The sequence below is a fragment of the Schistocerca nitens genome, unplaced genomic scaffold, assembly GCF_023898315.1.
Source record: "Schistocerca nitens isolate TAMUIC-IGC-003100 unplaced genomic scaffold, iqSchNite1.1 HiC_scaffold_385, whole genome shotgun sequence".
NCBI lineage: Eukaryota > Metazoa > Arthropoda > Insecta > Orthoptera > Acrididae > Schistocerca > Schistocerca nitens.
Window position 1 is genome coordinate 549,731 of NW_026045919.1, and position 26,316 is coordinate 576,046.

Genomic DNA, 26,316 nt, shown 5'->3' on the forward strand with positions numbered 1-26,316 from the left:
TTGCTTCTAAGGGAGTTAGTTGTCTAGTGAGTTCCTCTTATGGCATGCACTAGGCAACCAGAACAGCTACAGGAGAGAGTCATTTTTGTTGTCAGCGGTAGTTGCATTATCGCAAACGCAGAGCAATTCCATGGGCGTCGCATCAAAATGAATACGTGCCGAAACCCGGGATCGAACCAGGGACCTTTAGATCTTCAGTCTAACGCTCTCCCAACTGAGCTATTTCGGCTGACGCTGAGGTTTGCAGTTTGCATGTGTTCGTGAACTCTGTCTCGTTGCCACTTTCACAGTCACCTTCGTCTGATAAGACACAGGGACGCTGAAAGGCGAGCATCCGATGCAGCGAAGTTCCACACACATTTCTTCTGCTTCCATCATCGTTAAAAGCAAACATGTCGACTCGATTCGTGTAATATTGACTTCGCTGAATTCACGTGACGCCACGCTGGCGCTAGAAAACCCGTGCTATATCGATGCCAGGGGCAACTCGTGTGCAGCGAACGAGACACAAGGAGGAGTGAGCCTCTCCACCGTATAAGAGGCAGTACCTAGCAGATACACGCGGTAAAACATTCGACTTGCGTTAGCTCATGAATGGCTATACGTCATCGTCTGCAAGCTAAAATGGACACGTCTGCACTGCCCAGTGAGGCGACACTTGTACTAACACCTGGTGGGCGGCTGTGAGACGGGGAGATGAGCTGCGGCTTCTGGGCGCGACTGTAACGCTGCGCCATGGATCAAATAACACTGCACATTGCTGGTGACCCACGTGTTTAGTAGTGACGCAACTGAACGTTCATCTTGTGAGAGCGAGAAAATTTTCGCAGTCGGCAGGACTCGAACCTACGCTCCCAGAGGAAATCTGATTTCAAGTCAGACGCCTTAACCACTCGGCCACGACTGCTGGTGGCGGAAATGTCTCCCGACAACGGAAACTGCCATCTTTAGAAGCAATCTGATGGCAGAAAGCGGCGTGGCCTCACTCATTTCTGTAAGGTTTCCATTGGCCGTTTCCAAAATGTAATAATTTTCGCCCAGACAGGGACTTGAACCCAGGACCATTTGATTGAAAACCTACCGCTCTGCCGACTGAGCTATGCGGGCCCACGCACGAGCATTATCGTACAGCTGCGTGGTGTCCGAGTGATTCGCATGTCGTAATTGCTGGCTTATGGCTCCAATGGCGACTTCACCGACTTCCCACTGACGCACCGCTGACGCTACTTTTCTGTCGTCTTAAACGATGGACATACTTCCAAGCAGCTGCGAGATCATAAGAAAAGAAACGCTGCACCACTGCTTTTGCCGCACTCGAATGATTGAATTGCGATTCTTAAAAAGAAATGAATGTTCGCTCTGTCCAACACTTTCAAGCACATCTGTGTACTCACGATCTCAGCGACGGCTTTCTGCAGTCCCAGCGTCAGTGCGAGGTCAACCGATAACCACAGTAAGAAGCGGTCGTCGCGAAACTCAGTATTCTTAAACGGAAATTTTCGTCTTGTTGAGAATGGCGTCACTGGTTTGCACCCGCATTCGCCCACGCATGTCACGTGTGTGCGAAAATTTTTGCTCCTCTTTACACAAAATCGCACGCAGCCGGTAGGACTCGAACCTACGCTCCCAGAGAGAATCTGATTTCGAGTCAGACGCCTTAACCACTCGGCCACGACTGCCGCTAGCGCGGGTTCTGCCGACACATGCAACTGCTAACGTTTCAAGCACTGTGGTGTCAGAAGACGGCGTAGCTGCATTATTTTCCGTAGCGTTTCCACCGCTACCAGACGAATCGCTACCAAAGTATTAAAATTTCCGCCGACACAGGGACTTGAACCCTGGACCCTTAGGTTAAAAAGCCCTATGCTCCACCGACTGAGCTGTCCGGGCTCGCACGAGGCTGCGAAACCCCCCACGATACATTCACTCATGTCCTTTACTGTTGTGCAATCGCTGCATGGAGCAGTTACTAATAAAACGTCGCCTGAATGCTGTCTACAGACTTATCGCGCTAAGCTCGTAACACACTATCGAAGACTGCTGACACACGATGCAACAACAAATTACAGCAGTCGTTACGGCTCATACGTTGGAGCAGAGAATTTACGTGTTTAGTCGACCCTCACTGGCCAGTTGGAAAATTCACAAGAATTTCGAATGCAATGTTTCCCACGTTTTCGCTCATTTCACGGTTCCGTTGAAGACCTTCTTCACCACCTGACAGAAAAAGGAAACGCAGTCGGTAGGACTTTTTTGATTCTTTTGCTTCTAAGGGAGTTAGTTGTCTAGTGAGTTCCTCTTATGGCATGCACTAGGCAACCAGAACAGCTACAGGAGAGAGTCATTTTTGTTGTCAGCGGTAGTTGCATTATCGCAAACGCAGAGCAATTCCATGGGCGTCGCATCAAAATGAATACGTGCCGAAACCCGGGATCGAACCAGGGACCTTTAGATCTTCAGTCTAACGCTCTCCCAACTGAGCTATTTCGGCTGACGCTGAGGTTCGCAGTTTGCATGTGTTCGTGAACTCTGTCTCGTTGCCACTTTCACAGTCACCTTCGTCTGATAAGACACAGGGACGCTGAAACGCGAGCATCCGATGCAGCGAAGTTCCACACACATTTCTTCTGCTTCCATCATCGTTAAAAGCAAACATGTCGACTCGATTCGTGTAATATTGACTTCGCTGAATTCACGTGACGCCACGCTGGCGCTAGAAAACCCGTGCTATATCGATGCCAGGGGCAACTCGTGTGCAGCGAACGAGACACAAGGAGGAGTGAGCCTCTCCACCGTATAAGAGGCAGTACCTAGCAGATACACGCGGTAAAACATTCGACTTGCGTTAGCTCATGAATGGCTATACGTCATCGTCTGCAAGCTAAAATGGACACGTCTGCACTGCCCAGTGAGGCGACACTTGTACTAACACCTGGTGGGCGGCTGTGAGACGGGGAGATGAGCTGCGGCTTCTGGGCGCGACTGTAACGCTGCGCCATGGATCAAATAACACTGCACATTGCTGGTGACCCACGTGTTTAGTAGTGACGCAACTGAACGTTCATCTTGTGAGAGCGAGAAAATTTTCGCAGTCGGCAGGACTCGAACCTACGCTCCCAGAGGGAATCTGATTTCAAGTCAGACGCCTTAACCACTCGGCCACGACTGCTGGTGGCGGAAATGTCTCCCGACAACGGAAACTGCCATCTTTAGAAGCAATCTGATGGCAGAAAGCGGCGTGGCCTCACTCATTTCTGTAAGGTTTCCATTGGCCGTTTCCAAAATGTAATAATTTTCGCCCAGATAGGGACTTGAACCCAGGACCATTTGATTGAAAACCTACCGCTCTGCCGACTGAGCTATGCGGGCCCACGCACGAGCATTATCGTACAGCTGCGTGGTGTCCGAGTGATTCGCATGTCGTAATTGCTGGCTTATGGCTCCAATGGCGACTTCACCGACTTCCCACTGACGCACCGCTGACGCTACTTTTCTGTCGTCTTAAACGATGGACATACTTCCAAGCAGCTGCGAGATCATAAGAAAAGAAACGCTGCACCACTGCTTTTGCCGCACTCGAATGATTGAATTGCGATTCTTAAAAAGAAATGAATGTTCGCTCTGTCCAACACTTTCAAGCACATCTGTGTACTCACGATCTCAGCGACGGCTTTCTGCAGTCCCAGCGTCAGTGCGAGGTCAACCGATAACCACAGTAAGAAGCGGTCGTCGCGAAACTCAGTATTCTTAAACGGAAATTTTCGTCTTGTTGAGAATGGCGTCACTGGTTTGCACCCGCATTCGCCCACGCATGTCACGTGTGTGCGAAAATTTTTGCTCCTCTTTACACAAAATCGCACGCAGCCGGTAGGACTCGAACCTACGCTCCCAGAGAGAATCTGATTTCGAGTCAGACGCCTTAACCACTCGGCCACGACTGCCGCTAGCGCGGGTTCTGCCGACACATGCAACTGCTAACGTTTCAAGCACTGTGGTGTCAGAAGACGGCGTAGCTGCATTATTTTCCGTAGCGTTTCCACCGCTACCAGACGAATCGCTACCAAAGTATTAAAATTTCCGCCGACACAGGGACTTGAACCCTGGACCCTTAGGTTAAAAAGCCCTATGCTCCACCGACTGAGCTGTCCGGGCTCGCACGAGGCTGCGAAACCCCCCACGATACATTCACTCATGTCCTTTACTGTTGTGCAATCGCTGCATGGAGCAGTTACTAATAAAACGTCGCCTGAATGCTGTCTACAGACTTATCGCGCTAAGCTCGTAACACACTATCGAAGACTGCTGACACACGATGCAACAACAAATTACAGCAGTCGTTACGGCTCATACGTTGGAGCAGAGAATTTACGTGTTTAGTCGACCCTCACTGGCCAGTTGGAAAATTCACAAGAATTTCGAATGCAATGTTTCCCACGTTTTCGCTCATTTCACGGTTCCGTTGAAGACCTTCTTCACCACCTGACAGAAAAAGGAAACGCAGTCGGTAGGACTTTTTTGATTCTTTTGCTTCTAAGGGAGTTAGTTGTCTAGTGAGTTCCTCTTATGGCATGCACTAGGCAACCAGAACAGCTACAGGAGAGAGTCATTTTTGTTGTCAGCGGTAGTTGCATTATCGCAAACGCAGAGCAATTCCATGGGCGTCGCATCAAAATGAATACGTGCCGAAACCCGGGATCGAACCAGGGACCTTTAGATCTTCAGTCTAACGCTCTCCCAACTGAGCTATTTCGGCTGACGCTGAGGTTTGCAGTTTGCATGTGTTCGTGAACTCTGTCTCGTTGCCACTTTCACAGTCACCTTCGTCTGATAAGACACAGGGACGCTGAAAGGCGAGCATCCGATGCAGCGAAGTTCCACACACATTTCTTCTGCTTCCATCATCGTTAAAAGCAAACATGTCGACTCGATTCGTGTAATATTGACTTCGCTGAATTCACGTGACGCCACGCTGGCGCTAGAAAACCCGTGCTATATCGATGCCAGGGGCAACTCGTGTGCAGCGAACGAGACACAAGGAGGAGTGAGCCTCTCCACCGTATAAGAGGCAGTACCTAGCAGATACACGCGGTAAAACATTCGACTTGCGTTAGCTCATGAATGGCTATACGTCATCGTCTGCAAGCTAAAATGGACACGTCTGCACTGCCCAGTGAGGCGACACTTGTACTAACACCTGGTGGGCGGCTGTGAGACGGGGAGATGAGCTGCGGCTTCTGGGCGCGACTGTAACGCTGCGCCATGGATCAAATAACACTGCACATTGCTGGTGACCCACGTGTTTAGTAGTGACGCAACTGAACGTTCATCTTGTGAGAGCGAGAAAATTTTCGCAGTCGGCACGACTCGAACCTACGCTCCCAGAGGGAATCTGATTTCAAGTCAGACGCCTTAACCACTCGGCCACGACTGCTGGTGGCGGAAATGTCTCCCGACAACGGAAACTGCCATCTTTAGAAGCAATCTGATGGCAGAAAGCGGCGTGGCCTCACTCATTTCTGTAAGGTTTCCATTGGCCGTTTCCAAAATGTAATAATTTTCGCCCAGACAGGGACTTGAACCCAGGACCATTTGATTGAAAACCTACCGCTCTGCCGACTGAGCTATGCGGGCCCACGCACGAGCATTATCGTACAGCTGCGTGGTGTCCGAGTGATTCGCATGTCGTAATTGCTGGCTTATGGCTCCAATGGCGACTTCACCGACTTCCCACTGACGCACCGCTGACGCTACTTTTCTGTCGTCTTAAACGATGGACATACTTCCAAGCAGCTGCGAGATCATAAGAAAAGAAACGCTGCACCACTGCTTTTGCCGCACTCGAATGATTGAATTGCGATTCTTAAAAAGAAATGAATGTTCGCTCTGTCCAACACTTTCAAGCACATCTGTGTACTCACGATCTCAGCGACGGCTTTCTGCAGTCCCAGCGTCAGTGCGAGGTCAACCGATAACCACAGTAAGAAGCGGTCGTCGCGAAACTCAGTATTCTTAAACGGAAATTTTCGTCTTGTTGAGAATGGCGTCACTGGTTTGCACCCGCATTCGCCCACGCATGTCACGTGTGTGCGAAAATTTTTGCTCCTCTTTACACAAAATCGCACGCAGCCGGTAGGACTCGAACCTACGCTCCCAGAGAGAATCTGATTTCGAGTCAGACGCCTTAACCACTCGGCCACGACTGCCGCTAGCGCGGGTTCTGCCGACACATGCAACTGCTAACGTTTCAAGCACTGTGGTGTCAGAAGACGGCGTAGCTGCATTATTTTCCGTAGCGTTTCCACCGCTACCAGACGAATCGCTACCAAAGTATTAAAATTTCCGCCGACACAGGGACTTGAACCCTGGACCCTTAGGTTAAAAAGCCCTATGCTCCACCGACTGAGCTGTCCGGGCTCGCACGAGGCTGCGAAACCCCCCACGATACATTCACTCATGTCCTTTACTGTTGTGCAATCGCTGCATGGAGCAGTTACTAATAAAACGTCGCCTGAATGCTGTCTACAGACTTATCGCGCTAAGCTCGTAACACACTATCGAAGACTGCTGACACACGATGCAACAACAAATTACAGCAGTCGTTACGGCTCATACGTTGGAGCAGAGAATTTACGTGTTTAGTCGACCCTCACTGGCCAGTTGGAAAATTCACAAGAATTTCGAATGCAATGTTTCCCACGTTTTCGCTCATTTCACGGTTCCGTTGAAGACCTTCTTCACCACCTGACAGAAAAAGGAAACGCAGTCGGTAGGACTTTTTTGATTCTTTTGCTTCTAAGGGAGTTAGTTGTCTAGTGAGTTCCTCTTATGGCATGCACTAGGCAACCAGAACAGCTACAGGAGAGAGTCATTTTTGTTGTCAGCGGTAGTTGCATTATCGCAAACGCAGAGCAATTCCATGGGCGTCGCATCAAAATGAATACGTGCCGAAACCCGGGATCGAACCAGGGACCTTTAGATCTTCAGTCTAACGCTCTCCCAACTGAGCTATTTCGGCTGACGCTGAGGTTTGCAGTTTGCATGTGTTCGTGAACTCTGTCTCGTTGCCACTTTCACAGTCACCTTCGTCTGATAAGACACAGGGACGCTGAAAGGCGAGCATCCGATGCAGCGAAGTTCCACACACATTTCTTCTGCTTCCATCATCGTTAAAAGCAAACATGTCGACTCGATTCGTGTAATATTGACTTCGCTGAATTCACGTGACGCCACGCTGGCGCTAGAAAACCCGTGCTATATCGATGCCAGGGGCAACTCGTGTGCAGCGAACGAGACACAAGGAGGAGTGAGCCTCTCCACCGTATAAGAGGCAGTACCTAGCAGATACACGCGGTAAAACATTCGACTTGCGTTAGCTCATGAATGGCTATACGTCATCGTCTGCAAGCTAAAATGGACACGTCTGCACTGCCCAGTGAGGCGACACTTGTACTAACACCTGGTGGGCGGCTGTGAGACGGGGAGATGAGCTGCGGCTTCTGGGCGCGACTGTAACGCTGCGCCATGGATCAAATAACACTGCACATTGCTGGTGACCCACGTGTTTAGTAGTGACGCAACTGAACGTTCATCTTGTGAGAGCGAGAAAATTTTCGCAGTCGGCAGGACTCGAACCTACGCTCCCAGAGGGAATCTGATTTCAAGTCAGACGCCTTAACCACTCGGCCACGACTGCTGGTGGCGGAAATGTCTCCCGACAACGGAAACTGCCATCTTTAGAAGCAATCTGATGGCAGAAAGCGGCGTGGCCTCACTCATTTCTGTAAGGTTTCCATTGGCCGTTTCCAAAATGTAATAATTTTCGCCCAGACAGGGACTTGAACCCAGGACCATTTGATTGAAAACCTACCGCTCTGCCGACTGAGCTATGCGGGCCCACGCACGAGCATTATCGTACAGCTGCGTGGTGTCCGAGTGATTCGCATGTCGTAATTGCTGGCTTATGGCTCCAATGGCGACTTCACCGACTTCCCACTGACGCACCGCTGACGCTACTTTTCTGTCGTCTTAAACGATGGACATACTTCCAAGCAGCTGCGAGATCATAAGAAAAGAAACGCTGCACCACTGCTTTTGCCGCACTCGAATGATTGAATTGCGATTCTTAAAAAGAAATGAATGTTCGCTCTGTCCAACACTTTCAAGCACATCTGTGTACTCACGATCTCAGCGACGGCTTTCTGCAGTCCCAGCGTCAGTGCGAGGTCAACCGATAACCACAGTAAGAAGCGGTCGTCGCGAAACTCAGTATTCTTAAACGGAAATTTTCGTCTTGTTGAGAATGGCGTCACTGGTTTGCACCCGCATTCGCCCACGCATGTCACGTGTGTGCGAAAATTTTTGCTCCTCTTTACACAAAATCGCACGCAGCCGGTAGGACTCGAACCTACGCTCCCAGAGAGAATCTGATTTCGAGTCAGACGCCTTAACCACTCGGCCACGACTGCCGCTAGCGCGGGTTCTGCCGACACATGCAACTGCTAACGTTTCAAGCACTGTGGTGTCAGAAGACGGCGTAGCTGCATTATTTTCCGTAGCGTTTCCACCGCTACCAGACGAATCGCTACCAAAGTATTAAAATTTCCGCCGACACAGGGACTTGAACCCTGGACCCTTAGGTTAAAAAGCCCTATGCTCCACCGACTGAGCTGTCCGGGCTCGCACGAGGCTGCGAAACCCCCCACGATACATTCACTCATGTCCTTTACTGTTGTGCAATCGCTGCATGGAGCAGTTACTAATAAAACGTCGCCTGAATGCTGTCTACAGACTTATCGCGCTAAGCTCGTAACACGCTATCGAAGACTGCTGACACACGATGCAACAACAAATTACAGCAGTCGTTACGGCTCATACGTTGGAGCAGAGAATTTACGTGTTTAGTCGACCCTCACTGGCCAGTTGGAAAATTCACAAGAATTTCGAATGCAATGTTTCCCACGTTTTCGCTCATTTCACGGTTCCGTTGAAGACCTTCTTCACCACCTGACAGAAAAAGGAAACGCAGTCGGTAGGACTTTTTTGATTCTTTTGCTTCTAAGGGAGTTAGTTGTCTAGTGAGTTCCTCTTATGGCATGCACTAGGCAACCAGAACAGCTACAGGAGAGAGTCATTTTTGTTGTCAGCGGTAGTTGCATTATCGCAAACGCAGAGCAATTCCATGGGCGTCGCATCAAAATGAATACGTGCCGAAACCCGGGATCGAACCAGGGACCTTTAGATCTTCAGTCTAACGCTCTCCCAACTGAGCTATTTCGGCTGACGCTGAGGTTTGCAGTTTGCATGTGTTCGTGAACTCTGTCTCGTTGCCACTTTCACAGTCACCTTCGTCTGATAAGACACAGGGACGCTGAAAGGCGAGCATCCGATGCAGCGAAGTTCCACACACATTTCTTCTGCTTCCATCATCGTTAAAAGCAAACATGTCGACTCGATTCGTGTAATATTGACTTCGCTGAATTCACGTGACGCCACGCTGGCGCTAGAAAACCCGTGCTATATCGATGCCAGGGGCAACTCGTGTGCAGCGAACGAGACACAAGGAGGAGTGAGCCTCTCCACCGTATAAGAGGCAGTACCTAGCAGATACACGCGGTAAAACATTCGACTTGCGTTAGCTCATGAATGGCTATACGTCATCGTCTGCAAGCTAAAATGGACACGTCTGCACTGCCCAGTGAGGCGACACTTGTACTAACACCTGGTGGGCGGCTGTGAGACGGGGAGATGAGCTGCGGCTTCTGGGCGCGACTGTAACGCTGCGCCATGGATCAAATAACACTGCACATTGCTGGTGACCCACGTGTTTAGTAGTGACGCAACTGAACGTTCATCTTGTGAGAGCGAGAAAATTTTCGCAGTCGGCAGGACTCGAACCTACGCTCCCAGAGGGAATCTGATTTCAAGTCAGACGCCTTAACCACTCGGCCACGACTGCTGGTGGCGGAAATGTCTCCCGACAACGGAAACTGCCATCTTTAGAAGCAATCTGATGGCAGAAAGCGGCGTGGCCTCACTCATTTCTGTAAGGTTTCCATTGGCCGTTTCCAAAATGTAATAATTTTCGCCCAGACAGGGACTTGAACCCAGGACCATTTGATTGAAAACCTACCGCTCTGCCGACTGAGCTATGCGGGCCCACGCACGAGCATTATCGTACAGCTGCGTGGTGTCCGAGTGATTCGCATGTCGTAATTGCTGGCTTATGGCTCCAATGGCGACTTCACCGACTTCCCACTGACGCACCGCTGACGCTACTTTTCTGTCGTCTTAAACGATGGACATACTTCCAAGCAGCTGCGAGATCATAAGAAAAGAAACGCTGCACCACTGCTTTTGCCGCACTCGAATGATTGAATTGCGATTCTTAAAAAGAAATGAATGTTCGCTCTGTCCAACACTTTCAAGCACATCTGTGTACTCACGATCTCAGCGACGGCTTTCTGCAGTCCCAGCGTCAGTGCGAGGTCAACCGATAACCACAGTAAGAAGCGGTCGTCGCGAAACTCAGTATTCTTAAACGGAAATTTTCGTCTTGTTGAGAATGGCGTCACTGGTTTGCACCCGCATTCGCCCACGCATGTCACGTGTGTGCGAAAATTTTTGCTCCTCTTTACACAAAATCGCACGCAGCCGGTAGGACTCGAACCTACGCTCCCAGAGAGAATCTGATTTCGAGTCAGACGCCTTAACCACTCGGCCACGACTGCCGCTAGCGCGGGTTCTGCCGACACATGCAACTGCTAACGTTTCAAGCACTGTGGTGTCAGAAGACGGCGTAGCTGCATTATTTTCCGTAGCGTTTCCACCGCTACCAGACGAATCGCTACCAAAGTATTAAAATTTCCGCCGACACAGGGACTTGAACCCTGGACCCTTAGGTTAAAAAGCCCTATGCTCCACCGACTGAGCTGTCCGGGCTCGCACGAGGCTGCGAAACCCCCCACGATACATTCACTCATGTCCTTTACTGTTGTGCAATCGCTGCATGGAGCAGTTACTAATAAAACGTCGCCTGAATGCTGTCTACAGACTTATCGCGCTAAGCTCGTAACACACTATCGAAGACTGCTGACACACGATGCAACAACAAATTACAGCAGTCGTTACGGCTCATACGTTGGAGCAGAGAATTTACGTGTTTAGTCGACCCTCACTGGCCAGTTGGAAAATTCACAAGAATTTCGAATGCAATGTTTCCCACGTTTTCGCTCATTTCACGGTTCCGTTGAAGACCTTCTTCACCACCTGACAGAAAAAGGAAACGCAGTCGGTAGGACTTTTTTGATTCTTTTGCTTCTAAGGGAGTTAGTTGTCTAGTGAGTTCCTCTTATGGCATGCACTAGGCAACCAGAACAGCTACAGGAGAGAGTCATTTTTGTTGTCAGCGGTAGTTGCATTATCGCAAACGCAGAGCAATTCCATGGGCGTCGCATCAAAATGAATACGTGCCGAAACCCGGGATCGAACCAGGGACCTTTAGATCTTCAGTCTAACGCTCTCCCAACTGAGCTATTTCGGCTGACGCTGAGGTTTGCAGTTTGCATGTGTTCGTGAACTCTGTCTCGTTGCCACTTTCACAGTCACCTTCGTCTGATAAGACACAGGGACGCTGAAACGCGAGCATCCGATGCAGCGAAGTTCCACACACATTTCTTCTGCTTCCATCATCGTTAAAAGCAAACATGTCGACTCGATTCGTGTAATATTGACTTCGCTGAATTCACGTGACGCCACGCTGGCGCTAGAAAACCCGTGCTATATCGATGCCAGGGGCAACTCGTGTGCAGCGAACGAGACACAAGGAGGAGTGAGCCTCTCCACCGTATAAGAGGCAGTACCTAGCAGATACACGCGGTAAAACATTCGACTTGCGTTAGCTCATGAATGGCTATACGTCATCGTCTGCAAGCTAAAATGGACACGTCTGCACTGCCCAGTGAGGCGACACTTGTACTAACACCTGGTGGGCGGCTGTGAGACGGGGAGATGAGCTGCGGCTTCTGGGCGCGACTGTAACGCTGCGCCATGGATCAAATAACACTGCACATTGCTGGTGACCCACGTGTTTAGTAGTGACGCAACTGAACGTTCATCTTGTGAGAGCGAGAAAATTTTCGCAGTCGGCACGACTCGAACCTACGCTCCCAGAGGGAATCTGATTTCAAGTCAGACGCCTTAACCACTCGGCCACGACTGCTGGTGGCGGAAATGTCTCCCGACAACGGAAACTGCCATCTTTAGAAGCAATCTGATGGCAGAAAGCGGCGTGGCCTCACTCATTTCTGTAAGGTTTCCATTGGCCGTTTCCAAAATGTAATAATTTTCGCCCAGACAGGGACTTGAACCCAGGACCATTTGATTGAAAACCTACCGCTCTGCCGACTGAGCTATGCGGGCCCACGCACGAGCATTATCGTACAGCTGCGTGGTGTCCGAGTGATTCGCATGTCGTAATTGCTGGCTTATGGCTCCAATGGCGACTTCACCGACTTCCCACTGACGCACCGCTGACGCTACTTTTCTGTCGTCTTAAACGATGGACATACTTCCAAGCAGCTGCGAGATCATAAGAAAAGAAACGCTGCACCACTGCTTTTGCCGCACTCGAATGATTGAATTGCGATTCTTAAAAAGAAATGAATGTTCGCTCTGTCCAACACTTTCAAGCACATCTGTGTACTCACGATCTCAGCGACGGCTTTCTGCAGTCCCAGCGTCAGTGCGAGGTCAACCGATAACCACAGTAAGAAGCGGTCGTCGCGAAACTCAGTATTCTTAAACGGAAATTTTCGTCTTGTTGAGAATGGCGTCACTGGTTTGCACCCGCATTCGCCCACGCATGTCACGTGTGTGCGAAAATTTTTGCTCCTCTTTACACAAAATCGCACGCAGCCGGTAGGACTCGAACCTACGCTCCCAGAGAGAATCTGATTTCGAGTCAGACGCCTTAACCACTCGGCCACGACTGCCGCTAGCGCGGGTTCTGCCGACACATGCAACTGCTAACGTTTCAAGCACTGTGGTGTCAGAAGACGGCGTAGCTGCATTATTTTCCGTAGCGTTTCCACCGCTACCAGACGAATCGCTACCAAAGTATTAAAATTTCCGCCGACACAGGGACTTGAACCCTGGACCCTTAGGTTAAAAAGCCCTATGCTCCACCGACTGAGCTGTCCGGGCTCGCACGAGGCTGCGAAACCCCCCACGATACATTCACTCATGTCCTTTACTGTTGTGCAATCGCTGCATGGAGCAGTTACTAATAAAACGTCGCCTGAATGCTGTCTACAGACTTATCGCGCTAAGCTCGTAACACACTATCGAAGACTGCTGACACACGATGCAACAACAAATTACAGCAGTCGTTACGGCTCATACGTTGGAGCAGAGAATTTACGTGTTTAGTCGACCCTCACTGGCCAGTTGGAAAATTCACAAGAATTTCGAATGCAATGTTTCCCACGTTTTCGCTCATTTCACGGTTCCGTTGAAGACCTTCTTCACCACCTGACAGAAAAAGGAAACGCAGTCGGTAGGACTTTTTTGATTCTTTTGCTTCTAAGGGAGTTAGTTGTCTAGTGAGTTCCTCTTATGGCATGCACTAGGCAACCAGAACAGCTACAGGAGAGAGTCATTTTTGTTGTCAGCGGTAGTTGCATTATCGCAAACGCAGAGCAATTCCATGGGCGTCGCATCAAAATGAATACGTGCCGAAACCCGGGATCGAACCAGGGACCTTTAGATCTTCAGTCTAACGCTCTCCCAACTGAGCTATTTCGGCTGACGCTGAGGTTTGCAGTTTGCATGTGTTCGTGAACTCTGTCTCGTTGCCACTTTCACAGTCACCTTCGTCTGATAAGACACAGGGACGCTGAAAGGCGAGCATCCGATGCAGCGAAGTTCCACACACATTTCTTCTGCTTCCATCATCGTTAAAAGCAAACATGTCGACTCGATTCGTGTAATATTGACTTCGCTGAATTCACGTGACGCCACGCTGGCGCTAGAAAACCCGTGCTATATCGATGCCAGGGGCAACTCGTGTGCAGCGAACGAGACACAAGGAGGAGTGAGCCTCTCCACCGTATAAGAGGCAGTACCTAGCAGATACACGCGGTAAAACATTCGACTTGCGTTAGCTCATGAATGGCTATACGTCATCGTCTGCAAGCTAAAATGGACACGTCTGCACTGCCCAGTGAGGCGACACTTGTACTAACACCTGGTGGGCGGCTGTGAGACGGGGAGATGAGCTGCGGCTTCTGGGCGCGACTGTAACGCTGCGCCATGGATCAAATAACACTGCACATTGCTGGTGACCCACGTGTTTAGTAGTGACGCAACTGAACGTTCATCTTGTGAGAGCGAGAAAATTTTCGCAGTCGGCAGGACTCGAACCTACGCTCCCAGAGGGAATCTGATTTCAAGTCAGACGCCTTAACCACTCGGCCACGACTGCTGGTGGCGGAAATGTCTCCCGACAACGGAAACTGCCATCTTTAGAAGCAATCTGATGGCAGAAAGCGGCGTGGCCTCACTCATTTCTGTAAGGTTTCCATTGGCCGTTTCCAAAATGTAATAATTTTCGCCCAGACAGGGACTTGAACCCAGGACCATTTGATTGAAAACCTACCGCTCTGCCGACTGAGCTATGCGGGCCCACGCACGAGCATTATCGTACAGCTGCGTGGTGTCCGAGTGATTCGCATGTCGTAATTGCTGGCTTATGGCTCCAATGGCGACTTCACCGACTTCCCACTGACGCACCGCTGACGCTACTTTTCTGTCGTCTTAAACGATGGACATACTTCCAAGCAGCTGCGAGATCATAAGAAAAGAAACGCTGCACCACTGCTTTTGCCGCACTCGAATGATTGAATTGCGATTCTTAAAAAGAAATGAATGTTCGCTCTGTCCAACACTTTCAAGCACATCTGTGTACTCACGATCTCAGCGACGGCTTTCTGCAGTCCCAGCGTCAGTGCGAGGTCAACCGATAACCACAGTAAGAAGCGGTCGTCGCGAAACTCAGTATTCTTAAACGGAAATTTTCGTCTTGTTGAGAATGGCGTCACTGGTTTGCACCCGCATTCGCCCACGCATGTCACGTGTGTGCGAAAATTTTTGCTCCTCTTTACACAAAATCGCACGCAGCCGGTAGGACTCGAACCTACGCTCCCAGAGAGAATCTGATTTCGAGTCAGACGCCTTAACCACTCGGCCACGACTGCCGCTAGCGCGGGTTCTGCCGACACATGCAACTGCTAACGTTTCAAGCACTGTGGTGTCAGAAGACGGCGTAGCTGCATTATTTTCCGTAGCGTTTCCACCGCTACCAGACGAATCGCTACCAAAGTATTAAAATTTCCGCCGACACAGGGACTTGAACCCTGGACCCTTAGGTTAAAAAGCCCTATGCTCCACCGACTGAGCTGTCCGGGCTCGCACGAGGCTGCGAAACCCCCCACGATACATTCACTCATGTCCTTTACTGTTGTGCAATCGCTGCATGGAGCAGTTACTAATAAAACGTCGCCTGAATGCTGTCTACAGACTTATCGCGCTAAGCTCGTAACACACTATCGAAGACTGCTGACACACGATGCAACAACAAATTACAGCAGTCGTTACGGCTCATACGTTGGAGCAGAGAATTTACGTGTTTAGTCGACCCTCACTGGCCAGTTGGAAAATTCACAAGAATTTCGAATGCAATGTTTCCCACGTTTTCGCTCATTTCACGGTTCCGTTGAAGACCTTCTTCACCACCTGACAGAAAAAGGAAACGCAGTCGGTAGGACTTTTTTGATTCTTTTGCTTCTAAGGGAGTTAGTTGTCTAGTGAGTTCCTCTTATGGCATGCACTAGGCAACCAGAACAGCTACAGGAGAGAGTCATTTTTGTTGTCAGCGGTAGTTGCATTATCGCAAACGCAGAGCAATTCCATGGGCGTCGCATCAAAATGAATACGTGCCGAAACCCGGGATCGAACCAGGGACCTTTAGATCTTCAGTCTAACGCTCTCCCAACTGAGCTATTTCGGCTGACGCTGAGGTTCGCAGTTTGCATGTGTTCGTGAACTCTGTCTCGTTGCCACTTTCACAGTCACCTTCGTCTGATAAGACACAGGGACGCTGAAACGCGAGCATCCGATGCAGCGAAGTTCCACACACATTTCTTCTGCTTCCATCATCGTTAAAAGCAAACATGTCGACTCGATTCGTGTAATATTGACTTCGCTGAATTCACGTGACGCCACGCTGGCGCTAGAAAACCCGTGCTATATCGATGCCAGGGGCAACTCGTGTGCAGCGAACGAGACACAAGGAGGAGTGAGCCTCTCCACCGTATAAGAGGCAGTACCTAGCAGATACACGCGGTAAAACATTCGACTTGCGTTAGCTCATGAATGGCTATACGTCATCGTCTGCAAGCTAAAATGGACACGTCTGCACTGCCCAGTGAGGCGACACTTGTACTAACACCTGGTGGGCGGCTGTGAGACGGGGAGATGAGCTGCGGCTTCTGGGCGCGACTGTAACGCTGCGCCATGGATCAAATAACACTGCACATTGCTGGTGACCCACGTGTTTAGTAGTGACGCAACTGAACGTTCATCTTGTGAGAGCGAGAAAATTTTCGCAGTCGGCAGGACTCGAACCTACGCTCCCAGAGGGAATCTGATTTCAAGTCAGACGCCTTAACCACTCGGCCACGACTGCTGGTGGCGGAAATGTCTCCCGACAACGGAAACTGCCATCTTTAGAAGCAATCTGATGGCAGAAAGCGGCGTGGCCTCACTCATTTCTGTAAGGTTTCCATTGGCCGTTTCCAAAATGTAATAATTTTCGCCCAGACAGGGACTTGAACCCAGGACCATTTGATTGAAAACCTACCGCTCTGCCGACTGAGCTATGCGGGCCCACGCACGAGCATTATCGTACAGCTGCGTGGTGTCCGAGTGATTCGCATGTCGTAATTGCTGGCTTATGGCTCCAATGGCGACTTCACCGACTTCCCACTGACGCACCGCTGACGCTACTTTTCTGTCGTCTTAAACGATGGACATACTTCCAAGCAGCTGCGAGATCATAAGAAAAGAAACGCTGCACCACTGCTTTTGCCGCACTCGAATGATTGAATTGCGATTCTTAAAAAGAAATGAATGTTCGCTCTGTCCAACACTTTCAAGCACATCTGTGTACTCACGATCTCAGCGACGGCTTTCTGCAGTCCCAGCGTCAGTGCGAGGTCAACCGATAACCACAGTAAGAAGCGGTCGTCGCGAAACTCAGTATTCTTAAACGGAAATTTTCGTCTTGTTGAGAATGGCGTCACTGGTTTGCACCCGCATTCGCCCACGCATGTCACGTGTGTGCGAAAATTTTTGCTCCTCTTTACACAAAATCGCACGCAGCCGGTAGGACTCGAACCTACGCTCCCAGAGAGAATCTGATTTCGAGTCAGACGCCTTAACCACTCGGCCACGACTGCCGCTAGCGCGGGTTCTGCCGACACATGCAACTGCTAACGTTTCAAGCACTGTGGTGTCAGAAGACGGCGTAGCTGCATTATTTTCCGTAGCGTTTCCACCGCTACCAGACGAATCGCTACCAAAGTATTAAAATTTCCGCCGACACAGGGACTTGAACCCTGGACCCTTAGGTTAAAAAGCCCTATGCTCCACCGACTGAGCTGTCCGGGCTCGCACGAGGCTGCGAAACCCCCCACGATACATTCACTCATGTCCTTTACTGTTGTGCAATCGCTGCATGGAGCAGTTACTAATAAAACGTCGCCTGAATGCTGTCTACAGACTTATCGCGCTAAGCTCGTAACACACTATCGAAGACTGCTGACACACGATGCAACAACAAATTACAGCAGTCGTTACGGCTCATACGTTGGAGCAGAGAATTTACGTGTTTAGTCGACCCTCACTGGCCAGTTGGAAAATTCACAAGAATTTCGAATGCAATGTTTCCCACGTTTTCGCTCATTTCACGGTTCCGTTGAAGACCTTCTTCACCACCTGACAGAAAAAGGAAACGCAGTCGGTAGGACTTTTTTGATTCTTTTGCTTCTAAGGGAGTTAGTTGTCTAGTGAGTTCCTCTTATGGCATGCACTAGGCAACCAGAACAGCTACAGGAGAGAGTCATTTTTGTTGTCAGCGGTAGTTGCATTATCGCAAACGCAGAGCAATTCCATGGGCGTCGCATCAAAATGAATACGTGCCGAAACCCGGGATCGAACCAGGGACCTTTAGATCTTCAGTCTAACGCTCTCCCAACTGAGCTATTTCGGCTGACGCTGAGGTTTGCAGTTTGCATGTGTTCGTGAACTCTGTCTCGTTGCCACTTTCACAGTCACCTTCGTCTGATAAGACACAGGGACGCTGAAAGGCGAGCATCCGATGCAGCGAAGTTCCACACACATTTCTTCTGCTTCCATCATCGTTAAAAGCAAACATGTCGACTCGATTCGTGTAATATTGACTTCGCTGAATTCACGTGACGCCACGCTGGCGCTAGAAAACCCGTGCTATATCGATGCCAGGGGCAACTCGTGTGCAGCGAACGAGACACAAGGAGGAGTGAGCCTCTCCACCGTATAAGAGGCAGTACCTAGCAGATACACGCGGTAAAACATTCGACTTGCGTTAGCTCATGAATGGCTATACGTCATCGTCTGCAAGCTAAAATGGACACGTCTGCACTGCCCAGTGAGGCGACACTTGTACTAACACCTGGTGGGCGGCTGTGAGACGGGGAGATGAGCTGCGGCTTCTGGGCGCGACTGTAACGCTGCGCCATGGATCAAATAACACTGCACATTGCTGGTGACCCACGTGTTTAGTAGTGACGCAACTGAACGTTCATCTTGTGAGAGCGAGAAAATTTTCGCAGTCGGCAGGACTCGAACCTACGCTCCCAGAGGGAATCTGATTTCAAGTCAGACGCCTTAACCACTCGGCCACGACTGCTGGTGGCGGAAATGTCTCCCGACAACGGAAACTGCCATCTTTAGAAGCAATCTGATGGCAGAAAGCGGCGTGGCCTCACTCATTTCTGTAAGGTTTCCATTGGCCGTTTCCAAAATGTAATAATTTTCGCCCAGACAGGGACTTGAACCCAGGACCATTTGATTGAAAACCTACCGCTCTGCCGACTGAGCTATGCGGGCCCACGCACGAGCATTATCGTACAGCTGCGTGGTGTCCGAGTGATTCGCATGTCGTAATTGCTGGCTTATGGCTCCAATGGCGACTTCACCGACTTCCCACTGACGCACCGCTGACGCTACTTTTCTGTCGTCTTAAACGATGGACATACTTCCAAGCAGCTGCGAGATCATAAGAAAAGAAACGCTGCACCACTGCTTTTGCCGCACTCGAATGATTGAATTGCGATTCTTAAAAAGAAATGAATGTTCGCTCTGTCCAACACTTTCAAGCACATCTGTGTACTCACGATCTCAGCGACGGCTTTCTGCAGTCCCAGCGTCAGTGCGAGGTCAACCGATAACCACAGTAAGAAGCGGTCGTCGCGAAACTCAGTATTCTTAAACGGAAATTTTCGTCTTGTTGAGAATGGCGTCACTGGTTTGCACCCGCATTCGCCCACGCATGTCACGTGTGTGCGAAAATTTTTGCTCCTCTTTACACAAAATCGCACGCAGCCGGTAGGACTCGAACCTACGCTCCCAGAGAGAATCTGATTTCGAGTCAGACGCCTTAACCACTCGGCCACGACTGCCGCTAGCGCGGGTTCTGCCGACACATGCAACTGCTAACGTTTCAAGCACTGTGGTGTCAGAAGACGGCGTAGCTGCATTATTTTCCGTAGCGTTTCCACCGCTACCAGACGAATCGCTACCAAAGTATTAAAATTTCCGCCGACACAGGGACTTGAACCCTGGACCCTTAGGTTAAAAAGCCCTATGCTCCACCGACTGAGCTGTCCGGGCTCGCACGAGGCTGCGAAACCCCCCACGATACATTCACTCATGTCCTTTACTGTTGTGCAATCGCTGCATGGAGCAGTTACTAATAAAACGTCGCCTGAATGCTGTCTACAGACTTATCGCGCTAAGCTCGTAACACACTATCGAAGACTGCTGACACACGATGCAACAACAAATTACAGCAGTCGTTACGGCTCATACGTTGGAGCAGAGAATTTACGTGTTTAGTCGACCCTCACTGGCCAGTTGGAAAATTCACAAGAATTTCGAATGCAATGTTTCCCACGTTTTCGCTCATTTCACGGTTCCGTTGAAGACCTTCTTCACCACCTGACAGAAAAAGGAAACGCAGTCGGTAGGACTTTTTTGATTCTTTTGCTTCTAAGGGAGTTAGTTGTCTAGTGAGTTCCTCTTATGGCATGCACTAGGCAACCAGAACAGCTACAGGAGAGAGTCATTTTTGTTGTCAGCGGTAGTTGCATTATCGCAAACGCAGAGCAATTCCATGGGCGTCGCATCAAAATGAATACGTGCCGAAACCCGGGATCGAACCAGGGACCTTTAGATCTTCAGTCTAACGCTCTCCCAACTGAGCTATTTCGGCTGACGCTGAGGTTTGCAGTTTGCATGTGTTCGTGAACTCTGTCTCGTTGCCACTTTCACAGTCACCTTCGTCTGATAAGACACAGGGACGCTGAAAGGCGAGCATCCGATGCAGCGAAGTTCCACACACATTTCTTCTGCTTCCATCATCGTTAAAAGCAAACATGTCGACTCGATTCGTGTAATATTGACTTCGCTGAATTCACGTGACGCCACGCTGGCGCTAGAAAACCCGTGCTATATCGATGCCAGGGGCAACTCGTGTGCAGCGAACGAGACACAAGGAGGAGTGAGCCTCTCCACCGTATAAGAGGCAGTACCTAGCAGATACACGCGGTAAAACATTCGACTTGCGTTAGCTCATGAATGGCTATACGTCATCGTCTGCAAGCTAAAATGGACACGTCTGCACTGCCCAGTGAGGCGACACTTGTACTAACACCTGGTGGGCGGCTGTGAGACGGGGAGATGAGCTGCGGCTTCTGGGCGCGACTGTAACGCTGCGCCATGGATCAAATAACACTGCACATTGCTGGTGACCCACGTGTTTAGTAGTGACGCAACTGAACGTTCATCTTGTGAGAGCGAGAAAATTTTCGCAGTCGGCAGGACTCGAACCTACGCTCCCAGAGGGAATCTGATTTCAAGTCAGACGCCTTAACCACTCGGCCACGACTGCTGGTGGCGGAAATGTCTCCCGACAACGGAAACTGCCATCTTTAGAAGCAATCTGATGGCAGAAAGCGGCGTGGCCTCACTCATTTCTGTAAGGTTTCCATTGGCCGTTTCCAAAATGTAATAATTTTCGCCCAGACAGGGACTTGAACCCAGGACCATTTGATTGAAAACCTACCGCTCTGCCGACTGAGCTATGCGGGCCCACGCACGAGCATTATCGTACAGCTGCGTGGTGTCCGAGTGATTCGCATGTCGTAATTGCTGGCTTATGGCTCCAATGGCGACTTCACCGACTTCCCACTGACGCACCGCTGACGCTACTTTTCTGTCGTCTTAAACGATGGACATACTTCCAAGCAGCTGCGAGATCATAAGAAAAGAAACGCTGCACCACTGCTTTTGCCGCACTCGAATGATTGAATTGCGATTCTTAAAAAGAAATGAATGTTCGCTCTGTCCAACACTTTCAAGCACATCTGTGTACTCACGATCTCAGCGACGGCTTTCTGCAGTCCCAGCGTCAGTGCGAGGTCAACCGATAACCACAGTAAGAAGCGGTCGTCGCGAAACTCAGTATTCTTAAACGGAAATTTTCGTCTTGTTGAGAATGGCGTCACTGGTTTGCACCCGCATTCGCCCACGCATGTCACGTGTGTGCGAAAATTTTTGCTCCTCTTTACACAAAATCGCACGCAGCCGGTAGGACTCGAACCTACGCTCCCAGAGAGAATCTGATTTCGAGTCAGACGCCTTAACCACTCGGCCACGACTGCCGCTAGCGCGGGTTCTGCCGACACATGCAACTGCTAACGTTTCAAGCACTGTGGTGTCAGAAGACGGCGTAGCTGCATTATTTTCCGTAGCGTTTCCACCGCTACCAGACGAATCGCTACCAAAGTATTAAAATTTCCGCCGACACAGGGACTTGAACCCTGGACCCTTAGGTTAAAAAGCCCTATGCTCCACCGACTGAGCTGTCCGGGCTCGCACGAGGCTGCGAAACCCCCCACGATACATTCACTCATGTCCTTTACTGTTGTGCAATCGCTGCATGGAGCAGTTACTAATAAAACGTCGCCTGAATGCTGTCTACAGACTTATCGCGCTAAGCTCGTAACACACTATCGAAGACTGCTGACACACGATGCAACAACAAATTACAGCAGTCGTTACGGCTCATACGTTGGAGCAGAGAATTTACGTGTTTAGTCGACCCTCACTGGCCAGTTGGAAAATTCACAAGAATTTCGAATGCAATGTTTCCCACGTTTTCGCTCATTTCACGGTTCCGTTGAAGACCTTCTTCACCACCTGACAGAAAAAGGAAACGCAGTCGGTAGGACTTTTTTGATTCTTTTGCTTCTAAGGGAGTTAGTTGTCTAGTGAGTTCCTCTTATGGCATGCACTAGGCAACCAGAACAGCTACAGGAGAGAGTCATTTTTGTTGTCAGCGGTAGTTGCATTATCGCAAACGCAGAGCAATTCCATGGGCGTCGCATCAAAATGAATACGTGCCGAAACCCGGGATCGAACCAGGGACCTTTAGATCTTCAGTCTAACGCTCTCCCAACTGAGCTATTTCGGCTGACGCTGAGGTTTGCAGTTTGCATGTGTTCGTGAACTCTGTCTCGTTGCCACTTTCACAGTCACCTTCGTCTGATAAGACACAGGGACGCTGAAAGGCGAGCATCCGATGCAGCGAAGTTCCACACACATTTCTTCTGCTTCCATCATCGTTAAAAGCAAACATGTCGACTCGATTCGTGTAATATTGACTTCGCTGAATTCACGTGACGCCACGCTGGCGCTAGAAAACCCGTGCTATATCGATGCCAGGGGCAACTCGTGTGCAGCGAACGAGACACAAGGAGGAGTGAGCCTCTCCACCGTATAAGAGGCAGTACCTAGCAGATACACGCGGTAAAACATTCGACTTGCGTTAGCTCATGAATGGCTATACGTCATCGTCTGCAAGCTAAAATGGACACGTCTGCACTGCCCAGTGAGGCGACACTTGTACTAACACCTGGTGGGCGGCTGTGAGACGGGGAGATGAGCTGCGGCTTCTGGGCGCGACTGTAACGCTGCGCCATGGATCAAATAACACTGCACATTGCTGGTGACCCACGTGTTTAGTAGTGACGCAACTGAACGTTCATCTTGTGAGAGCGAGAAAATTTTCGCAGTCGGCAGGACTCGAACCTACGCTCCCAGAGGGAATCTGATTTCAAGTCAGACGCCTTAACCACTCGGCCACGACTGCTGGTGGCGGAAATGTCTCCCGACAACGGAAACTGCCATCTTTAGAAGCAATCTGATGGCAGAAAGCGGCGTGGCCTCACTCATTTCTGTAAGGTTTCCATTGGCCGTTTCCAAAATGTAATAATTTTCGCCCAGACAGGGACTTGAACCCAGGACCATTTGATTGAAAACCTACCGCTCTGCCGACTGAGCTATGCGGGCCCACGCACGAGCATTATCGTACAGCTGCGTGGTGTCCGAGTGATTCGCATGTCGTAATTGCTGGCTTATGGCTCCAATGGCGACTTCACCGACTTCCCACTGACGCACCGCTGACGCTACTTTTCTGTCGTCTTAAACGATGGACATACTTCCAAGCAGCTGCGAGATCATAAGAAAAGAAACGCTGCACCACTGCTTTTGCCGCACTCGAATGATTGAATTGCGATTCTTAAAAAGAAATGAATGTTCGCTCTGTCCAACACTTTCAAGCACATCTGTGTACTCACGATCTCAGCGACGGCTTTCTGCAGTCCCAGCGTCAGTGCGAGGTCAACCGATAACCACAGTAAGAAGCGGTCGTCGCGAAACTCAGTATTCTTAAACGGAAATTTTCGTCTTGTTGAGAATGGCGTCACTGGTTTGCACCCGCATTCGCCCACGCATGTCACGTGTGTGCGAAAATTTTTGCTCCTCTTTACACAAAATCGCACGCAGCCGGTAGGACTCGAACCTACGCTCCCAGAGAGAATCTGATTTCGAGTCAGACGCCTTAACCACTCGGCCACGACTGCCGCTAGCGCGGGTTCTGCCGACACATGCAACTGCTAACGTTTCAAGCACTGTGGTGTCAGAAGACGGCGTAGCTGCATTATTTTCCGTAGCGTTTCCACCGCTACCAGACGAATCGCTACCAAAGTATTAAAATTTCCGCCGACACAGGGACTTGAACCCTGGACCCTTAGGTTAAAAAGCCCTATGCTCCACCGACTGAGCTGTCCGGGCTCGCACGAGGCTGCGAAACCCCCCACGATACATTCACTCATGTCCTTTACTGTTGTGCAATCGCTGCATGGAGCAGTTACTAATAAAACGTCGCCTGAATGCTGTCTACAGACTTATCGCGCTAAGCTCGTAACACACTATCGAAGACTGCTGACACACGATGCAACAACAAATTACAGCAGTCGTTACGGCTCATACGTTGGAGCAGAGAATTTACGTGTTTAGTCGACCCTCACTGGCCAGTTGGAAAATTCACAAGAATTTCGAATGCAATGTTTCCCACGTTTTCGCTCATTTCACGGTTCCGTTGAAGACCTTCTTCACCACCTGACAGAAAAAGGAAACGCAGTCGGTAGGACTTTTTTGATTCTTTTGCTTCTAAGGGAGTTAGTTGTCTAGTGAGTTCCTCTTATGGCATGCACTAGGCAACCAGAACAGCTACAGGAGAGAGTCATTTTTGTTGTCAGCGGTAGTTGCATTATCGCAAACGCAGAGCAATTCCATGGGCGTCGCATCAAAATGAATACGTGCCGAAACCCGGGATCGAACCAGGGACCTTTAGATCTTCAGTCTAACGCTCTCCCAACTGAGCTATTTCGGCTGACGCTGAGGTTTGCAGTTTGCATGTGTTCGTGAACTCTGTCTCGTTGCCACTTTCACAGTCACCTTCGTCTGATAAGACACAGGGACGCTGAAACGCGAGCATCCGATGCAGCGAAGTTCCACACACATTTCTTCTGCTTCCATCATCGTTAAAAGCAAACATGTCGACTCGATTCGTGTAATATTGACTTCGCTGAATTCACGTGACGCCACGCTGGCGCTAGAAAACCCGTGCTATATCGATGCCAGGGGCAACTCGTGTGCAGCGAACGAGACACAAGGAGGAGTGAGCCTCTCCACCGTATAAGAGGCAGTACCTAGCAGATACACGCGGTAAAACATTCGACTTGCGTTAGCTCATGAATGGCTATACGTCATCGTCTGCAAGCTAAAATGGACACGTCTGCACTGCCCAGTGAGGCGACACTTGTACTAACACCTGGTGGGCGGCTGTGAGACGGGGAGATGAGCTGCGGCTTCTGGGCGCGACTGTAACGCTGCGCCATGGATCAAATAACACTGCACATTGCTGGTGACCCACGTGTTTAGTAGTGACGCAACTGAACGTTCATCTTGTGAGAGCGAGAAAATTTTCGCAGTCGGCACGACTCGAACCTACGCTCCCAGAGGGAATCTGATTTCAAGTCAGACGCCTTAACCACTCGGCCACGACTGCTGGTGGCGGAAATGTCTCCCGACAACGGAAACTGCCATCTTTAGAAGCAATCTGATGGCAGAAAGCGGCGTGGCCTCACTCATTTCTGTAAGGTTTCCATTGGCCGTTTCCAAAATGTAATAATTTTCGCCCAGACAGGGACTTGAACCCAGGACCATTTGATTGAAAACCTACCGCTCTGCCGACTGAGCTATGCGGGCCCACGCACGAGCATTATCGTACAGCTGCGTGGTGTCCGAGTGATTCGCATGTCGTAATTGCTGGCTTATGGCTCCAATGGCGACTTCACCGACTTCCCACTGACGCACCGCTGACGCTACTTTTCTGTCGTCTTAAACGATGGACATACTTCCAAGCAGCTGCGAGATCATAAGAAAAGAAACGCTGCACCACTGCTTTTGCCGCACTCGAATGATTGAATTGCGATTCTTAAAAAGAAATGAATGTTCGCTCTGTCCAACACTTTCAAGCACATCTGTGTACTCACGATCTCAGCGACGGCTTTCTGCAGTCCCAGCGTCAGTGCG

The 26,316-nt window shown here is 50.1% G+C and overlaps 35 non-coding genes across 35 annotated transcripts; all 35 read right to left on the reverse strand.

The window, feature by feature from the left end:
- Positions 1–156: 156 nt before the first annotated feature.
- Trnaf-gaa (transfer RNA phenylalanine (anticodon GAA)) lies at positions 157–229 on the reverse strand. The gene has a single exon. It is a non-coding gene; the product is annotated as a tRNA-Phe (tRNA).
- A 596-nt stretch (positions 230–825) lies between these two features.
- On the reverse strand, positions 826–907 carry Trnas-uga (transfer RNA serine (anticodon UGA)). The gene has a single exon. It is a non-coding gene; the product is annotated as a tRNA-Ser (tRNA).
- A 690-nt stretch (positions 908–1,597) lies between these two features.
- Positions 1,598–1,679, reverse strand: Trnas-cga (transfer RNA serine (anticodon CGA)). Its single transcript has one exon. It is a non-coding gene; the product is annotated as a tRNA-Ser (tRNA).
- Positions 1,680–2,418: 739 nt separating this feature from the next.
- Positions 2,419–2,491, reverse strand: Trnaf-gaa (transfer RNA phenylalanine (anticodon GAA)). The gene has a single exon. It is a non-coding gene; the product is annotated as a tRNA-Phe (tRNA).
- A 596-nt stretch (positions 2,492–3,087) lies between these two features.
- Positions 3,088–3,169, reverse strand: Trnas-uga (transfer RNA serine (anticodon UGA)). The gene has a single exon. It is a non-coding gene; the product is annotated as a tRNA-Ser (tRNA).
- A 690-nt stretch (positions 3,170–3,859) lies between these two features.
- Trnas-cga (transfer RNA serine (anticodon CGA)) lies at positions 3,860–3,941 on the reverse strand. The gene has a single exon. It is a non-coding gene; the product is annotated as a tRNA-Ser (tRNA).
- A 739-nt stretch (positions 3,942–4,680) lies between these two features.
- Trnaf-gaa (transfer RNA phenylalanine (anticodon GAA)) lies at positions 4,681–4,753 on the reverse strand. The gene has a single exon. It is a non-coding gene; the product is annotated as a tRNA-Phe (tRNA).
- Positions 4,754–5,349: 596 nt separating this feature from the next.
- Positions 5,350–5,431, reverse strand: Trnas-uga (transfer RNA serine (anticodon UGA)). The gene has a single exon. It is a non-coding gene; the product is annotated as a tRNA-Ser (tRNA).
- Positions 5,432–6,121: 690 nt separating this feature from the next.
- Trnas-cga (transfer RNA serine (anticodon CGA)) lies at positions 6,122–6,203 on the reverse strand. Its single transcript has one exon. It is a non-coding gene; the product is annotated as a tRNA-Ser (tRNA).
- Positions 6,204–6,942: 739 nt separating this feature from the next.
- Trnaf-gaa (transfer RNA phenylalanine (anticodon GAA)) lies at positions 6,943–7,015 on the reverse strand. Its single transcript has one exon. It is a non-coding gene; the product is annotated as a tRNA-Phe (tRNA).
- Positions 7,016–7,611: 596 nt separating this feature from the next.
- Trnas-uga (transfer RNA serine (anticodon UGA)) lies at positions 7,612–7,693 on the reverse strand. Its single transcript has one exon. It is a non-coding gene; the product is annotated as a tRNA-Ser (tRNA).
- Positions 7,694–8,383: 690 nt separating this feature from the next.
- On the reverse strand, positions 8,384–8,465 carry Trnas-cga (transfer RNA serine (anticodon CGA)). The gene has a single exon. It is a non-coding gene; the product is annotated as a tRNA-Ser (tRNA).
- A 739-nt stretch (positions 8,466–9,204) lies between these two features.
- Trnaf-gaa (transfer RNA phenylalanine (anticodon GAA)) lies at positions 9,205–9,277 on the reverse strand. Its single transcript has one exon. It is a non-coding gene; the product is annotated as a tRNA-Phe (tRNA).
- Positions 9,278–9,873: 596 nt separating this feature from the next.
- Positions 9,874–9,955, reverse strand: Trnas-uga (transfer RNA serine (anticodon UGA)). Its single transcript has one exon. It is a non-coding gene; the product is annotated as a tRNA-Ser (tRNA).
- A 690-nt stretch (positions 9,956–10,645) lies between these two features.
- Positions 10,646–10,727, reverse strand: Trnas-cga (transfer RNA serine (anticodon CGA)). The gene has a single exon. It is a non-coding gene; the product is annotated as a tRNA-Ser (tRNA).
- Positions 10,728–11,466: 739 nt separating this feature from the next.
- Trnaf-gaa (transfer RNA phenylalanine (anticodon GAA)) lies at positions 11,467–11,539 on the reverse strand. Its single transcript has one exon. It is a non-coding gene; the product is annotated as a tRNA-Phe (tRNA).
- Positions 11,540–12,135: 596 nt separating this feature from the next.
- Trnas-uga (transfer RNA serine (anticodon UGA)) lies at positions 12,136–12,217 on the reverse strand. The gene has a single exon. It is a non-coding gene; the product is annotated as a tRNA-Ser (tRNA).
- Positions 12,218–12,907: 690 nt separating this feature from the next.
- On the reverse strand, positions 12,908–12,989 carry Trnas-cga (transfer RNA serine (anticodon CGA)). The gene has a single exon. It is a non-coding gene; the product is annotated as a tRNA-Ser (tRNA).
- A 739-nt stretch (positions 12,990–13,728) lies between these two features.
- Positions 13,729–13,801, reverse strand: Trnaf-gaa (transfer RNA phenylalanine (anticodon GAA)). Its single transcript has one exon. It is a non-coding gene; the product is annotated as a tRNA-Phe (tRNA).
- A 596-nt stretch (positions 13,802–14,397) lies between these two features.
- Trnas-uga (transfer RNA serine (anticodon UGA)) lies at positions 14,398–14,479 on the reverse strand. Its single transcript has one exon. It is a non-coding gene; the product is annotated as a tRNA-Ser (tRNA).
- Positions 14,480–15,169: 690 nt separating this feature from the next.
- Trnas-cga (transfer RNA serine (anticodon CGA)) lies at positions 15,170–15,251 on the reverse strand. Its single transcript has one exon. It is a non-coding gene; the product is annotated as a tRNA-Ser (tRNA).
- A 739-nt stretch (positions 15,252–15,990) lies between these two features.
- On the reverse strand, positions 15,991–16,063 carry Trnaf-gaa (transfer RNA phenylalanine (anticodon GAA)). The gene has a single exon. It is a non-coding gene; the product is annotated as a tRNA-Phe (tRNA).
- A 596-nt stretch (positions 16,064–16,659) lies between these two features.
- Positions 16,660–16,741, reverse strand: Trnas-uga (transfer RNA serine (anticodon UGA)). Its single transcript has one exon. It is a non-coding gene; the product is annotated as a tRNA-Ser (tRNA).
- A 690-nt stretch (positions 16,742–17,431) lies between these two features.
- Positions 17,432–17,513, reverse strand: Trnas-cga (transfer RNA serine (anticodon CGA)). The gene has a single exon. It is a non-coding gene; the product is annotated as a tRNA-Ser (tRNA).
- A 739-nt stretch (positions 17,514–18,252) lies between these two features.
- Positions 18,253–18,325, reverse strand: Trnaf-gaa (transfer RNA phenylalanine (anticodon GAA)). The gene has a single exon. It is a non-coding gene; the product is annotated as a tRNA-Phe (tRNA).
- Positions 18,326–18,921: 596 nt separating this feature from the next.
- Trnas-uga (transfer RNA serine (anticodon UGA)) lies at positions 18,922–19,003 on the reverse strand. Its single transcript has one exon. It is a non-coding gene; the product is annotated as a tRNA-Ser (tRNA).
- Positions 19,004–19,693: 690 nt separating this feature from the next.
- On the reverse strand, positions 19,694–19,775 carry Trnas-cga (transfer RNA serine (anticodon CGA)). The gene has a single exon. It is a non-coding gene; the product is annotated as a tRNA-Ser (tRNA).
- Positions 19,776–20,514: 739 nt separating this feature from the next.
- On the reverse strand, positions 20,515–20,587 carry Trnaf-gaa (transfer RNA phenylalanine (anticodon GAA)). The gene has a single exon. It is a non-coding gene; the product is annotated as a tRNA-Phe (tRNA).
- Positions 20,588–21,183: 596 nt separating this feature from the next.
- Trnas-uga (transfer RNA serine (anticodon UGA)) lies at positions 21,184–21,265 on the reverse strand. The gene has a single exon. It is a non-coding gene; the product is annotated as a tRNA-Ser (tRNA).
- A 690-nt stretch (positions 21,266–21,955) lies between these two features.
- On the reverse strand, positions 21,956–22,037 carry Trnas-cga (transfer RNA serine (anticodon CGA)). Its single transcript has one exon. It is a non-coding gene; the product is annotated as a tRNA-Ser (tRNA).
- A 739-nt stretch (positions 22,038–22,776) lies between these two features.
- On the reverse strand, positions 22,777–22,849 carry Trnaf-gaa (transfer RNA phenylalanine (anticodon GAA)). The gene has a single exon. It is a non-coding gene; the product is annotated as a tRNA-Phe (tRNA).
- Positions 22,850–23,445: 596 nt separating this feature from the next.
- Trnas-uga (transfer RNA serine (anticodon UGA)) lies at positions 23,446–23,527 on the reverse strand. Its single transcript has one exon. It is a non-coding gene; the product is annotated as a tRNA-Ser (tRNA).
- A 690-nt stretch (positions 23,528–24,217) lies between these two features.
- Trnas-cga (transfer RNA serine (anticodon CGA)) lies at positions 24,218–24,299 on the reverse strand. Its single transcript has one exon. It is a non-coding gene; the product is annotated as a tRNA-Ser (tRNA).
- Positions 24,300–25,038: 739 nt separating this feature from the next.
- Positions 25,039–25,111, reverse strand: Trnaf-gaa (transfer RNA phenylalanine (anticodon GAA)). The gene has a single exon. It is a non-coding gene; the product is annotated as a tRNA-Phe (tRNA).
- Positions 25,112–25,707: 596 nt separating this feature from the next.
- Trnas-uga (transfer RNA serine (anticodon UGA)) lies at positions 25,708–25,789 on the reverse strand. The gene has a single exon. It is a non-coding gene; the product is annotated as a tRNA-Ser (tRNA).
- Positions 25,790–26,316: the final 527 nt, after the last annotated feature.